We start from the raw sequence: 15620 nt of genomic DNA, 5'->3' as shown, positions 1-15620 counted from the left end.
GTGTACAGCGGCATAAATGCAGCAGTGATAGGATTGGTGAGGTTCGGTGAGCAAATGCAGACCCTTTGAAGTCATATTGCATGGTACCCATTCCATGGGTCTCAACTCTCCAGGTTTAAGGGATTCTTCCTTCAGCTAAAACATGCATGTGGAACCCAGAGTATGATCCACCATGTGATCGGGAAACGTGTTCAAATGTGTCTCAGTTTTCGTCCCCTGGTACTCAGGTGCAACATTCCAGACGCTTGACTAACACTCTCCCCACTTGGAGAGTCAGTGCCTTTAACCTCCTGTTTTGCCCAGTTTGCAATTTCTGCGGAAAATGAACAGGAATAGGGAGAACCAATGAGAGACTAGCTGGAGGTGTCTGGACGGGCAAATTTAACTCTCATTTCCCACCAGGAAGAGGAATTAACCAAAGGCTCAGCGTGCCATGCCGGAACCACACTAGGGCCTGAAGCAATCCTCCGGTGTTGCGGCCAGCTCACAAGAAAGCGAGTTGGAGAAAGGAGCTCAGGGGCACTGTAATTCACAAACCTGCAGAGTTATAAATGACAGCTATCGTCCAAAAATATATTGAAGTAAGGCTGCCAAGAGGACTTGAAAGCGGGGCAGAATTGCAGGAAACCGATTTCAGGAGGTAGACTGGAGTTGCATGTATAGCATAGGAAAAGCGGCAGAACGTCCACAATGATGCACTTGGCCAAAAAGGGCATATGAGTTTTTTCCTGAATATATTCAGGAAAAAACGCATACGCCCTTTTTGGCCAACCAAGCAAGCTTGCAAAGGAAATCTGCACTACAATGAAGTCTCACTGCCCCCAGGTCAAAAGGGCCATCTGAAAAAAGTGTAAAATCCAGAAAGGCAGGAGAGGCCATGGAGAACTGGGATCCTTGTTATGCTGATGGGCCGGATTTAAATTGCCAACAGCCACTCTGGAGAAGTCTATGGTGTTTCCTGAAACATCTAAAAAACAAAGCAACAGAGCCTAGGGCACTTCCACTTATGGTCCTATAGGTTAGGGAAATTAAAATCAAAAAGACACATCCACCCAAAAGTTCGGGACGGCTCTGTTTACAAGAACCTCGTTTACGGTACAAGTTCAATATCACAGAAAGTGAAAAATGGATAAAGAAATTGTGGTACTTACGTACAATACAGTATCACTCAGCAATGAAATCTATGTCATCAGGCCCGTAGCACCATAATGAGTGGATTCATGTACGATGATTCTAAGTGAAATAAGTCACACAGAAAAAGAAACATCATAAGATATCAGTACTACACGGAATGTAAACTTGGCTTCACAGGAACTGAATTACAAAACAGAACAGGGTCTCCAATGTAGAAAACCAACTTATGCTTGCTTAAGGGGAAAGGTGAGTTGGGGTGCTGCATAAAACCAGAGATTGAAATTAGCACAGATTCCGCTCAATAAGCCAAATATGTAATACACAAGAGCTACTGCTTGCTCAACGAAGTGGACTCAACACCCCATATTAAACGCCTAAGAATATACCTGACTACTAAAAATCTTAAAACCTATGGATTTATAATCCTCCGAAAGAGAATCAAGCGTGTGTACAGTGGCATAAACACAGCAGTGATAGGATTGGTGAGGTTCGGTGAGCAAATGCAGACCCTGTGAAGTTATACTGCAAGGTACCCATTCCATGGGTCTCAACTCTGCAGGTTTAAGGGATTCTTCCTTCAGCTAAAACATGCATGTGGAACCCAGAGTATGATCCACCGTGTGATCGGGAAACGTGTTCAAATGTGTCTCAGTTTTCGTCCCCTGGTACTCGGGTGCAACATTCCAGACGCTTTACTAACACTCTCCCCACTTGGAGAGCCAGTGCCTTTAACCTCCTGTTTGGCCCAGTTTGCAATGTCTGCGGAAAATGAACAGGAATAGGGAGAACCAATGAGAGACTAGCTGGAGGTGTCTGGACGGGCAAATTTAACTCTCATTTCCCACCAGGAAGAGGAATTAACCAAAGGCTCAGCGTGCCGTGCCGGAACCACACTAGGGCCTGAAGCAATCCTGCGGTGTTGCGGCCAGCTCACAAGAAAGCGAGTTGAAGAAAGGAGCTCAGGGGCACTGTAATTCACAAACCTGCAGAGTTATAAATGACAGCTATCCTCCAAAAATATATTGAAGTAGTCTGCCAAGAGGACTTGAAAGCGGGGCAGAATTGCAGGAAACCGATTTCAGTAGGTAGACTGGAACTGAATGTAAAGCATAGGAAAAGAGGCAGAACGTCCACAATGATGCACTTGGCCAAAAAGGGCGTATGCTTTTTTCCTGAATATATTCAGGAAAAAACGCATACGCACTTTCCGGCCAAGCAAGCAAGCTTGCAAAGGAAATCTGCACTAAAGGAAGTCTCACTGCCCCCCGGTCAAAACGGCCATCTGAAAAAAGTGTAAATCCAGAAAGTCAGGACAGGCCATGGAGAACTGGGAGCCTTGTTATGCTGATGGGCGGGATGTAATTGCCAACAGCCACTCTGGAGAAGTGTTTGGTGTTTCCTGAAACATCTAAAAAACAAAGCAACAGAGCCTAGGGCACTTCCACTTATGGTCCTATAGCTTAGGGAAATTAAAATCAAAAAGACACAGCCACCCAAAAGTTCGGGAGGGCTCTGTTTACAAGAACCTCGTTTACGGTACAAGTTCAATATCACAGAAAGCGAAAAATGGATAAAGAAGTTGTGGTACTTACGTACAATGCAGTATCACTCAGCAATGAAATCTATGTCATCAGGCCCGTAGCAGCATAATGAGTGGATTCAGGTACGATGATTCTAAGTGAAATAAATCAAAGAGAAAAAGAAACATCATAAGATGTCACTACAACACGGAATGTAAACTTGGCTACACAGGAACTGAATTACAAAACAGAAAAGGGTCTCAAATGTAGAAAACCAACTTATGCTTGCTTAAGCGGAAAGGTGAGTTGGGGGGCAGCATAAAACCAGAGATTGAAGTTAGCACAGATACCGTTCCATAAGCCAACTATGTAATACACAAGAGCTACTCCTTGCTCAACAAAATGGACACAACACCCCATATTAAACGCCTAAGAATATACATGATTAGTAAGAATCTTAAAACCTATGGATTTATATGTCTCCGAAAGAGAATCAAGCGTGTGTACAGCGGCATAAACGCAGCAGTGATAGGATTGATGAGGTTCGGTGAGCAAATGCAGACCCTCTGAAGTCATATTGCATGGTACCCATTCCATGGGTGTGAACTCTCCAGGTTTAAGGAATTCTTCCTTCAGCTAAAACATGCATGTGGAACCCAGAGTATGATCCACCGTGTGATCGGGAAACGTGTTCAAATGTGTCTCAGTTTTTGTACCCTGGTACTTGGGTGCAACATTCCAGACGCTTTAATAACACTCTCCCCACTTGGATAGTCAGTGCCTTTAACCTCCTGTTTGGCCAAGTTTGCAATTTCTGCAGAAGATGAACAGCAATAGGGAGAACCAATGAGAGACTAACTGCAGGTGTCTGGACGGGCAAATTTAACTCTCATTTCCCACCAGGAAGAGGAATTAACCAAAGGCTTAGCGTGCCATGCCAGAACCACACTAGGGGCTGAAGCAATCCTGCGGTGTTGTTCCCAGCTCACAGAAAGCGAGTAGAAGAAAGGAGCTCAGGGGCACTGTAATTCACAAACCTGCAGAGTTATAATTGACAGCTATTGTCCAAAAATGTACTGAAGTAAGGCTGCCAAGAGGACTTGAATGCGGGGCAGAATTGCAGGAAACCGATTTCAGGAGGTAGACTGGAATTGCATGTAAAGCATAGGAAAAGAGGCAGAATGTCCACAATGATGCACTTGACCAAAAAGGGCGTATGCGTTTTTTCCTGCAGGAAAAAACGCATACGCCCTTTTTGGTCAACCAAGCAAGCTTGCAAACGTAATCTGTACTAAAATGAAGTCTCACTGTCCCGCGGTCAAAGGGGCTATCTGAAAAAAGTGTAAAATCCAGAAAGGTAGGAGAGGCCATGGAGAACTGGGAGCCTTGTTATGTTGATGCGCGGGATGTAAATTGCCAACAGCCACTCTGGAAAAGTGTATGGTGTTTCCTGAAATATCCAAAAAACAAAGCAACAGAGTCTAGGGCACTTCCACTTATGGTCCTATAGCTTAGGGAAATTAAAATCAAAAAGACACAGCCACCCCAAAGTTTGGGACGGCTCTGTTTACAAGAACCTCGTTTACGGTACAAGTTCAATATCACAGAAAGCGAAAAATGGATAAAGAAGTTGTGGTACTTACGTACAATGCAATATCACTCAGCAATGAAATCTATGTCATCAGGCCTGTAGCAGCATAATGAGTGGATTCAGGTACGATGATTCTAAGTGAAATAAATCACACAGAAAAAGAAACATCGTAAGATATCACTAGTACACGGAATGTAAACTTGGCTACAGAGGAACTGAATTACAAATCAGAACAGTGTCTCAAATGTAGAAAACGAACTTATGCTTGCTGAAGGGGAAAGGTGAGTTGCAGTGCTGCATAAAACCAGAGATTGAAATTAGCACAGATACCATACCATAAGACAAATATGTAATAGACAAGAGCTACTCCTTGCTCAACGAACTGGACTCAAAATCCCATATTAAACGCCTAAGAATATACCTGACTGGTAAGAATCTTAAAACCGATGGATTTATATGTCTCCCAAGGAGAATCAAGCGTGTGTATAGCGGCAAAAACGCAGCAGTGATAGGATTGGTGAGGTTCGGTGAGCAAATGCAGACCCTTTGAAGTCATATTGCATGGTACCCATTCCTTGGGTCTCAACTCTGAAGGTTTAAGGGATTCTTCCTTCAGCTAAAACATGCATGTGGAACCCAGAGTATGATCCACCATGTGATCGGGAAACGTGTTCAAATGTGTCTCAGTTATCATCCCCTGGTACTCGCGTGCAACATTCCAGACGCTTTACTAACACTCTCCCCACTTGGAGAGTCAGTGCCTTTAACCTCCTGTTTGGCCCAGTTTGCAATTTCTGCGGAAAATGAACAGGAATAGGGAGAACCAATGAGAGAGTAGCTGGAGGTGTCTGGACGGGCAAATTTAACTCTCATTTCCCACCAGGAAGAGGATTTAACCAAAGGCTCAGCGTTCCGTGCCGGAACCACACTAGGGCCTGAAGCAATCCTGCCGTGTTGCGGCCAGCTCACAAGAAAGCGAGTTGAAGAAAGGAGCTCAGGGGCACTATCATTCACAAACCTGCAGAGTTATAAATGACAGCTATCGTCCAAAGATATATTGAAGTAAGGCCGCCAAGAGGACTTGAAAGCGGGGCAGAATTGCAGGAAACCGATTTCAGGAGGTAGACTGGAATTGCATGTAAAGCATAGGAAAAGAAGCAGAACGTCCACAATGATGCACTTGGCCAAAAAGGGCGTATGCGTTTTTTCCTGAATATATTCAGGAAAAAACGCATACGCCCTTTTTGGGCAACCAAGCAAGCTTGCAAAGGAAATCTGCACTACAATGAAGTCTCAATGCCCCCAGGTCAAAAGGGTCATCTGAAAAAAGTGTAAAATTCAAAAAGGCAGGACAGGCCATGGAGAACAGGGAGCCTTGTTATGCTGATGGGCGGGATGTAAATTGCCAACAGCCACTCTGGAGAAGTGTATGGTGTTTCCTGAAACATCCAAAAAACAAAGCAACAGAGCCTAGGGCACTTCCACTTATGGTCCTATAGCTTAGGGAAATTAAAATCAAAAAGACACAGCCACCCCAATGTTTGGGACGGCTCTGTTTACAAGAACCTTGTTTACGGTACAAGTTCAATATCACAGAAAGTGAAAAATGGATAAAGAAGTTGTGGTACTTACGTACAATGCAATATCACTCAGCAATGAAATCCATGTCATCAGGCCCGTAGCAGCATAATGAGTGGATTCAGGTACGATGATTCTAAGTGAAATAAGTCACACAGAAAAAGAAACATCATAAGATATCACTACTAAAAGGAATGTAAACTTGGCTACACAGGAACTGAAATACAAAACAGAACAGGGTCTCAAATGTAGAAAACCAACTTATGCTTGCTTAAGGGGAAAGGTGAGTTGGGGTGCTCCATAAAACCAGAGATTGAAATTAGCACAGATACCGTTCCATAAGCAAAATATGTAATAGACAAGAGCTACTCCTTGCTCAACGAAGTGGACTCAACATCCCATATTAAACTCCTAAGAATACAACTGACTAGTAACAATCTTAAAACCTATGGATTTCTATGTCTCCGAAAGAGAATCAAGCGTGTGTACAGCGGCATAAACGCAGCAGTGATAGGATTGGTGAGGTTCGGTGAGGAAATGCAGACCCTTTGAAGTCATATTGCATGGTACCCATTCCATGGGTCTCAACTCTCCAGGTTTAAGGGATTCTTCCTTCAGCTAAAACATGCATGTGGAACCCAGGGTATGATCCACCGTGTGATCGGGAAACGTGTTCAAATGTGTCTCAGTTTTCGTCCCCTGGTACTCGAGTGCAACATTCCAGACGCTTTACTAACACTCTCCCGACTTGGAGAGTCAGTGCCTTTAAACTCCTGTTTGGCCCAGTTTGCAACTTCTGCGGAAAATGAACAGGAATAGGGAGAACCAATGAGAGACTAGCTGGAGGTGTCTGGACGGGCAAATTTAACTCTCATTTCCCACCAGGAAGAGGAATTAACCAAAGGCTCAGCGTGCCGTGCCGGAACCACACTAAGGCCTGAAGCAATCCTGCGGTGTTGCGGCCAGCTCACAAGAAAGCGAGTTGAAGAAAGGAGCTCAGGGGCACTGTCATTCACAAAACTGCAGAGTTAAAAATGACAGCTATCCTCCAAAAATATATTGAAGTAAGGCTGCCAAGAGGACTTGAAAGTGGGGCAGAATTGCAGGAAACCGATTTCAGGAGGTAGACTGGAATTGCATGTAAAGCATAGGAAAAGAGGCAGAACGTCCACAATGATGCACTTGGCCAAAAAGGGCGTATGCGTTTTTTCCTGAATATATTCAGGAAAAAATGCATACGCACTTTTTGCCCAACCAAGCAAGCTTGCAAAGGAAATCTGCACTACAATGAAGGCTCACTGCCCCACGGTCAAAAGGGCCATCTGAGAAAAGTGTAAAATCCAAAAAGCAGGACAGGCCATGGAGAACTGGGAGCCTTGTTATGCTGCTGGGTAAGATGTAAACTGCCAACAGCCACTCTGGAGAAATGTATGGTGTTTCCTGAAACATCTAAAAAACAAAGCAACAGAGCCTAGGGCACTTCCACTTATGGTCCTATAGCTTAGGGAAATTAAAATCAAAAAGACACAGCCACCCCAAAGTTTGGGATGGCTCTGTTGACAAGAACCTCATTTACGGTACAAGTTCAAAATCACAGAAAGCGAAAAATGGATAAAGACGTTGTGGTACTTACGTACAATGCAATATCACTCAGCAATGAAATCTATGTCATCAGGCCGGTAGCAGCATAATGAGTGGATACAGGTATGATGATTCTAAGTGAAATAAGTCACACAGAAAGATAAACATCATAAGATATCACTAATACATGGAATGTAATTTTGGCTACACAAGAACTGATTTACAAAACAGAATACGGTCTCAAATGTACAAAACCAACTTATGCTTGCTTAAGGGGAAAGGTGAGTTGGGGTGCTACATAAAACCAGAGATTGAAATTAGCACAGATACCGTTCCATAAGCCAAATATGTAATAGACAAGAGCTACTCCTTGCTCAACGAAGAGGACACAACACCCCATATTAAACCCCTAAGAATATACCTGACTAGTAAGAATCTTAAAACCTATGGATTTATATGTCTCCGAAAAAGAAACAATCGTGTGTACAGTGGCATAAACACAGCAGTGATAGGACTGGTGAGGTTTGGTGACCAAATGCAGACCCTTTGAAGTCATATTGCATGGTACCCATTCCATGAGTCTCAACTTTCCAGGTTTAAGGGATTCTTCCTTCAGCTAAAACATGCATGTGGAACCCAGAGTATGATCCACCGAGTGATCGGGAAACGTTTTCAAATGTTTCTCAGTTTTCATCCCCTGGTACTCAGGCACAACATTCCAGATGCTTTAGTAACACTCTCCCCACTTGGAGAGTCAGTGCCTTTAACCTCCTGTGTGGCCCAGTTTGCAATTTCTGCGGAAAATGAACAGGAATAGGGAGAACAAATGACAGACTAGCTGGAGGTGTCTGGACGGGCAAATTTAACTCTCATTTCCCACCAGGAAGAGGAATTAACCAAAGGCTCAGCGTGCCATGCCGGAACCACTCTAGAGTTTGAAGCAATCCTGCGGTGTTGCGGCTAGCTCACAAGAAAGCGAGTTGAAGAAAGGAGCTCAGGGGCACTGTAATTCACAATCCTGCAGAATTATAAATGACAGCTATCGTCCAAAAATATATTGAAGTAAGGATGCTAAGAGAACTTGAAAGCGGGCAGAACTGCAGGAAACCGATTTCAGGAGGTAGACTGAAATTGCATGTAAAGCATAGGAAAAGAGGCAGAACGTCCACAATGATGCACTTGGCCAAAAAGGGCGTATGTGCTTTTTCCTGAATATATTCAGGAAAAAACGCATACGCCCTTTCTGGCCAACCAAGCAAGCTTGCAAAGGAAATCTGCACTACAATGAAGTCTCACTGCTCCCCGGTCAAAAGGGCCATCTGAAAAAAGTGTAAAATCCAGAAAGGCAGGACAGGCCATGGAGAACTGGGAGCCTTGTTATGCTGATGGGCGGGATGTAAATTGCCAACAGCCACTCTGGAGAAGTGTATGGTGTTTCCTGAAACATCTAAAAAACAAAGCAACAGAGCCTACGGCACTTCCACTTATGGTCCTATAGCTTAGGGAAATTAAAATCAAAAAGACACAGCCACCCCAAAGTTTGGGACGGCTCTGTTTACAAGAACCTCATTTACGGTACAAGTTGAATATCGCAGAAAACGAAAAATGGATAAAGAAGTTGTGGTAATTACGTACAATGCAATATCACACAGCAATGAAATCTATGTCATCAGGCCCATAGCAGCATAATGAGGGGATTCAGGAACGATGATTCTAAGTGAAATAAGTCACACAGAAAAAGAAACATCATAAGATATCACTAGTACACGGAATGTAATCTTGGCTACACAGGAACTGAATTACAAAACAGAACAGGGTCTCAAATGTAGAAAACCAACTTATGCTTGCTTAAGGGGAAAGGTGAGTTGGGGTGCTGCATAAAACCAGAGATTGAAATTAGCACAGATACCGTTACATAAGCCAAATATGTAATAGACAAGAGCTACTCCTTGCTCAACGAAGTGGACTCAACACCCCATATTAAACGCCTAAGAATATACCTGACTAGTAAGAATCTTAAAACCTATGGATTTATATGTCTCCGAAAGAGAATCAAGCATGTGTACAGTGGCATAAACGCAGCAGTGATAGGACTGGTGAGGTTCGGTGAGCAAATGTAGAGCCTTTGAAATCATATTGCATATTACCCATTCCATGGGTCTCAACGCTCCAGGTTTAAGGGATTCTTCCTTCAGCTAAAATATGCATGTGGAACCCAGAGTATGATCCACCATGTGATCGGGAAACGTGTTCAAATGTGTCTCAGTTTTCGTCCCCTGGTACTCGGGTGCAACATTCCAGACGCTTTACTAACACTCTCCCCACTTGGAGAGTCAGTGCCTTTAACCTCCTGTTTGGCCCAGTTTGCAATTTCTGCGGAAAATGAACAGGAATAGGGAGAACCCATGAGAGACTAGCTGGAGGTGTCTGGACGGGCAAATTTAACTCCCATTTCTCACCGGGAAGAGGAAATAACCAAAGGCTCAGCGTGCCATGCCGGAACCACCCTAGGGCCTGAAGCAATCCTGCGGTGTTGTGGCCAGCTCACAAGAAAGCGAGTTGAAAAAAGGAGCTCAGGGGCACTGTCATTCACAAACCTGCAGAGTTATAAATGACAGCTATCGTCCAAAAATATATTGAAGTAAGGCTGCCAAGAGGACTTGAAAGCGGAGCAGAATTGCAGGAAACCGATTTCAGGAGGTAGACTGGAATTGCATGTAAAGCATAGGAAAAGAGGCAGAACGTCCACAATGATGCCCTTGGCCAAAAAGGGCGTATGCGTTTTTTCCTGAATATATTCAGGAAAATACGCATACGCCCTTTTAGGCCAACCAAGCAAGCTTGCAAAGGAAATCTGAACTACAATGAAGTCTCACTGCCCCCCGGTCATAAGGGCCATCTGAAAAAAGTGTAAAATCCAGAAAGGCAGGACAGGCCATGGAGAACTGGGAGCCTTGTTATGCTGATGGGCGGGATGTAAATTGCCAAGAGCCACTCTGGAGCAGTGTATGGTGTTTCCTGAAACATCTAAAAAACAAAGCAACAGAGCCTAGGGCACTCCCACTTATGGTCCTATAGCTTAGGGAACTTAAAATCAAAAAGACACAGCCACCCAAAAGTTTGGGATGGCTGTGTTTACAAGAACCTCGTTTACGGTACAAGTTCAATATCACTGAAAGCGAAAAATGGATAAAGAAGTTGTGGTACTTACGTACAATGCAATATCACTCAGGAATTAAATCTATGTCATCAGGCCCAAGGCAGCATAATGAGTGGATTCAGATACGATGATTCTAAGTGAAATAAGTCACACAGAAACAGAAACATCATAAGATATCACTACTACACGGAATGTAAACTTGGCTACTCAGGAACTGAATTACAAAACAGAACAGGGTCTCAAATGTAGAAAGCCAACTTATGCTTGCTTAAGGGGAAAGGTGAGTTGGGTGCTGCATAAAACCAGAGATTGAAATTAGCACAGATACCGTTCCATAAGCCAAATATGTAATAGACAAGAGCTATTCCTTGCTCAACGAAGAGGACACAACACCCCATATTAAACGCCTAAGACTATAACTGACTAGTAAGAATCTTAAAACCTATGGATATTTATGTCTCCGAAAGAGAATCAAGCGTGTGTACAGTGGCATAAACGCAGCAGTGATAGGACTGGTGAGGCTCGGTGAGTAAATGAAGACCTTTAGAAGTCATATTGTATGGTACCCATTCCATGGGTCTCAACTCTCCAGGTTTAAGTGATTCTTCCTTCAGCTAAAACATGCATGTGGAACCCAGAGTATGATCCACCATGTGATCGGGAAACGTGTTCAAATATTTCTCAGTTTTCATCCCCTGGTACTCGGGCACAACCTTCCAGATGCTTTACTAACACTCTCCCCACTTGGAGAGTCAGTGCCTTTAACCTCCTGTGTGGCCCAGTTTGCAATTTCTGAGGAAAATGAACAGGAATAGGGAGAACCAATGAGAGACTAGCTGGAGGTGTCTGGACTGGCAAATTTAACTCTCATTTCCCACCAGGAAGAGGAATTAACCAAAGGCTCAGCGTGCCGTGCCGGAACCACACTAAGGCCTGAAGCAATCCTGCGGTGTTGCGGCCAGCTCACAAGAAAGCGAGTTGAAGAAAGGAGCTCAGGGGCACTGTCATTCACAAAACTGCAGAGTTATAAATGACAGCTATCCTCCAAAAATATATTGAAGTAAGGCTGCCAAGAGGACTTGAAAGTGGGGCAGAATTGCAGGAAACCGATTTCAGGAGGTAGACTGGAATTGCATGTAAAGCATAGGAAAAGAGGCAGAACGTCCACAATGATGCACTTGGCCAAAAAGGGCGTATGCGTTTTTTCCTGAATATATTCAGGAAAAAATGCATACGCACTTTTTGCCCAACCAAGCAAGCTTGCAAAGGAAATCTGCACTACAATGAAGGCTCACTGCCCCACGGTCAAAAGGGCCATCTGAGAAAAGTGTAAAATCCAAAAAGCAGGACAGGCCATGGAGAACTGGGAGCCTTGTTATGCTGCTGGGTAAGATGTAAACTGCCAACAGCCACTCTGGAGAAATGTATGGTGTTTCCTGAAACATCTAAAAAACAAAGCAACAGAGCCTAGGGCACTTCCACTTATGGTCCTATAGCTTAGGGAAATTAAAATCAAAAAAGACACAGCCACCCCAAAGTTTGGGACGGCTCTGTTTACAAGAACCTCATTTACGGTACAAGTTCAAAATCACAGAAAGCGAAAAATGGATAAAGACGTTGTGGTACTTACGTACAATGCAATATCACTCAGCAATGAAATCTATGTTATCAGGCCGGTAGCAGCATAATGAGTGGATACAGGTATGATGATTCTAAGTGAAATAAGTCACACAGAAAGAGAAACATCATAAGATATCACTAATACATGGAATGTAATTTTGGCTACACAAGAACTGATTTACAAAACAGAACACGGTCTCAAATGTACAAAACCAACTTATGCTTTCTTAAGGGGAAAGGTGAGTTGGGGTGCTGTATAAAACAAGAGATTGAAATTAGCACAGATACGGTTCCATAAGCCAAATATGTAATAGACAAGAGCTACTCCTTGCTCCACGAAGTGGACTCAACACCCCATATTAAACGCCTAAGAATATACCTGACTAGTAAGAATCTTAAAACCTATGGATTTATATGTCTCCGAAAGAGAATCAAGCATGTGTACAGTGGCACAAACGCAGCAGTGATAGGATTGGTGAGGTTCGGTGAGCAAATGCAGACCCTTTGAAGTCATACTGCATGATACCCATTCCATGGGTCTCAACTCTCCAGGTTTAAGGGATTCTTCCTTCAGCTAAAACATGCATGTGGAACCCAGAGTATGATCCACCGTGTGATCGGGAAACGTGTTCAAATGTGTATCAGTTTTCGTCCCCTGGTACTCGGGTGCAACATTCCAGACGCTTTACTAACACTCTCCCCAGTTGGAGAGTCAGTGCCTTTAACCTCCTGTTTGGCCCAGTTTGCAATTTCTGCGGAAGATGAACAGGACTAGGGAGAACCAATGAGAGACTAGCTGGAGGTGTCTGGACGGGCAAATTTAACTATCATTTCCCACCAGGAAGAGGAATTAACCAAAGGCTCAGCGTGCCATGCCGGAACCACACTAAGGCCTGAAGCAATCCTGCGGTGTTGCGGCCAGCTCACAAGAAAGCGAGTTGAAGAGAGGAGCTCAGGGGCACTGTCATTCACAAACCTGCAGAGTTATAAATGACAGCTATCGTCCAAAAATATATTGAAGTAAGGCTGCCAAGAGGACTTAAAAGCGGAGCAGAATTGCAGGAAACCGATTTCCGGAGGTAGACTGGAGTTGCATGTATAGCATAGGAAAAGAGGCAGAACGTCCACAATGATGCACTTGGCCAAGAAGGGCGTATGCGTTTTTTCGTCAGGAAAAAACGAATACGCCCTTTTTGGCCAACCAAGCAAGCTTGCAAAGGAAATCTGCACTACAATGAAGTCTCACTGCCCCCCGGTCAAAAGGGCCATCTGAAAAAAGTGTAAAATCCAGAAAGGCAGGACAGGCCATGGAGAATTGGGAGCCTTGTTATGCTGATGGGCGGGATGTAAATTGCCAACAGCCACTCTGGAGAAGTGTATGGTGTTTCCTGAAACATCCAAAAAACAAAGCAACAGAGCCTAGGGCACTTCAACTTATGGTCCTATAGCTTAGGGAAATTAAAATCAAAAAGACACAGCCACCCCAAAGTTTGGGACGGCTCTGTTTATAAGAACCTCGTTTACGGTACAAGTTCAATATCACAGAAAGCGAAAAGTGGATAAAGAAGTTGTGGTACTTACGTACAATGCAATATCACTCAGCAATGAAATCTATGTCATGAGGCCCGTAGCAGCATAATGAGTGGATTCAGGTACGATGATTCTAAGTGAAATAAGTAACACAGAAAAAGAAACATCATAAGTTATCAGTAATACACGGAATGTAAACTTGGCTACATAGGAACTGAATTACAAAACAGAACAGGGTCTCAAATGTAGAACCCCAACTTATGCTTGCTTAAGGGGAAAGGTGAGTTGGGGTGCTGCATAAAACCAGAGATTGAAATTAGCACAGATACCGTTCCATAAGCCAAATATGTAATAGACAAGAGCTACTCCTTGCTCAACGAAGAGGACACAACACCCCATATTAAACGCCTAAGAATATACCTGACTAGTAAGAATCTTAAAACCTTTGGATTTATATGTCTCCGAAAGAGAATCAAGCGTGTGTACAGCAGCATAAACGCAGCAGTGATAGGACTGGTGAGGTTCGGTGAGCAAATGCAAGCCCTGTGAAGTCACATTGCATATTACCCATTCCAAGGGTCTCAACTCTCCAGGTTTAAGGGATTCTTCCTTCAGCTAAAACATGCATATGGAACCCAGAGTATGATCCACCATGTGATCGGGAAACGTGTTCAAATGTTTCTCAGTTTTCGTCCCCTGGTACTCGGGCGCAACATTGCAGATGCTTTACTAACACTCTCCCCACTTGGAGAGTCAGTGCCTTTAACCTCCTGTTTGGCCCAGTTTGCAATTTCTGCGGAAAATGAACAGGAATAGGGAGAACCAATGAGAGACTAGCTGGAGGTGTCTGGACGGGCAAATTTAACTCTCATTTCCCACCAGGAAGAGGAATTAACCAAAGGCTCAGCGTGCCATGCCGGAACCACATTAGGGCCTGAAGGAATCCTGTGGTATTGCGGCCAGCTCACAAGAAAGCGAGTTGAAGAAAGGAGCTCTAGGACACTGTCATTCACAAACATGCAGAGTTATAAATGACAGCTATCGTCCAAAAATATATTGAAGTAAGGCTGCCAAGAGGACTTGAAAGCAGGGCAGAATTGCAGGAAACCGATTTCAGGAGGTAGACTGGAATTGCATGTAAAGCATAGGAAAAGAGGCAGAACGTCCACAATGATGCACTTGGCCAAAAAGGGCGTATGTGTTTTTCCCTGAATACATTCAGGAAAAAACGCATACGCCCTTTTTGGCCAACCAAGCAAGCTTGCAAAGGAAATCTGCACTACAATGAAGTCTCACTGCCCCCCGGTCAAAAGGGCCATCTGAATAAAGTGTAAAATCCAGAAAGGCAGGACAGGCCATGGAGAACTGGGAGCCTTGTTATGCTGATGGGTGGTATGTAAATTGCCAACAGCCACACTGGAGAAGTGTATGGTGTTTCCTGAAACATCCAAAAAACAAAGCAACAGAGCCTAGGGCACTTCCACTTATGGTCCTATAGCTTAGGGAAATTAAAATCAAAAAGACACAGCCACCCCAAAGATTGGGAAGGCTCTGTTTACAAGAACCTCATTTACAGTACAAGTTCAATATCACAGAAAGCGAAAAGTGGATAAAGAAGTTGTGGTACTTACGTACAATGCAATATCACTCAGCAATGAAATCTATGTCATCAGGCCCGTAGCAGCATAATGAGTGGATTCAGGTACGATGATTCTAAGTGAAATAAGTCACACAGAAAAAGAAACATCATAAGATATCACTACTACACGGAATGAAAACTTGGCTACACAGGAACTGAATTACAAAACAGAACAGGGTCTCAAATGTAGAACACCAACTTATGCTTGCTTAAGGGGAAAGGTGAGTTGGGGTGCTGCAAAGAACCAGAGATTGAAATTAGCAGAGA

General features: G+C 43.8%; 1 long non-coding RNA gene across 2 annotated transcripts in view; it reads right to left on the bottom strand.

The window, feature by feature from the left end:
* Window positions 1-15620, bottom strand: part of LOC125964234 (uncharacterized) — a 998344-nt gene that overhangs the window by 477369 nt on the left and 505355 nt on the right. For both annotated transcript variants that reach the window (XR_007477019.1, XR_007477018.1), the window contains exon 3: window positions 2723-2808. This is a non-coding gene — a long non-coding RNA (uncharacterized LOC125964234). The remainder of the gene's footprint in view (window positions 1-2722; window positions 2809-15620) is intronic.

Source organism: Orcinus orca, chromosome 4 (assembly GCF_937001465.1).
Source record: "Orcinus orca chromosome 4, mOrcOrc1.1, whole genome shotgun sequence".
Taxonomy (NCBI): Eukaryota; Metazoa; Chordata; class Mammalia; order Artiodactyla; family Delphinidae; genus Orcinus; species Orcinus orca.
Note: the sequence above shows the minus strand (reverse complement) of the source record. Positions and strands in the feature narration are given on the sequence as shown.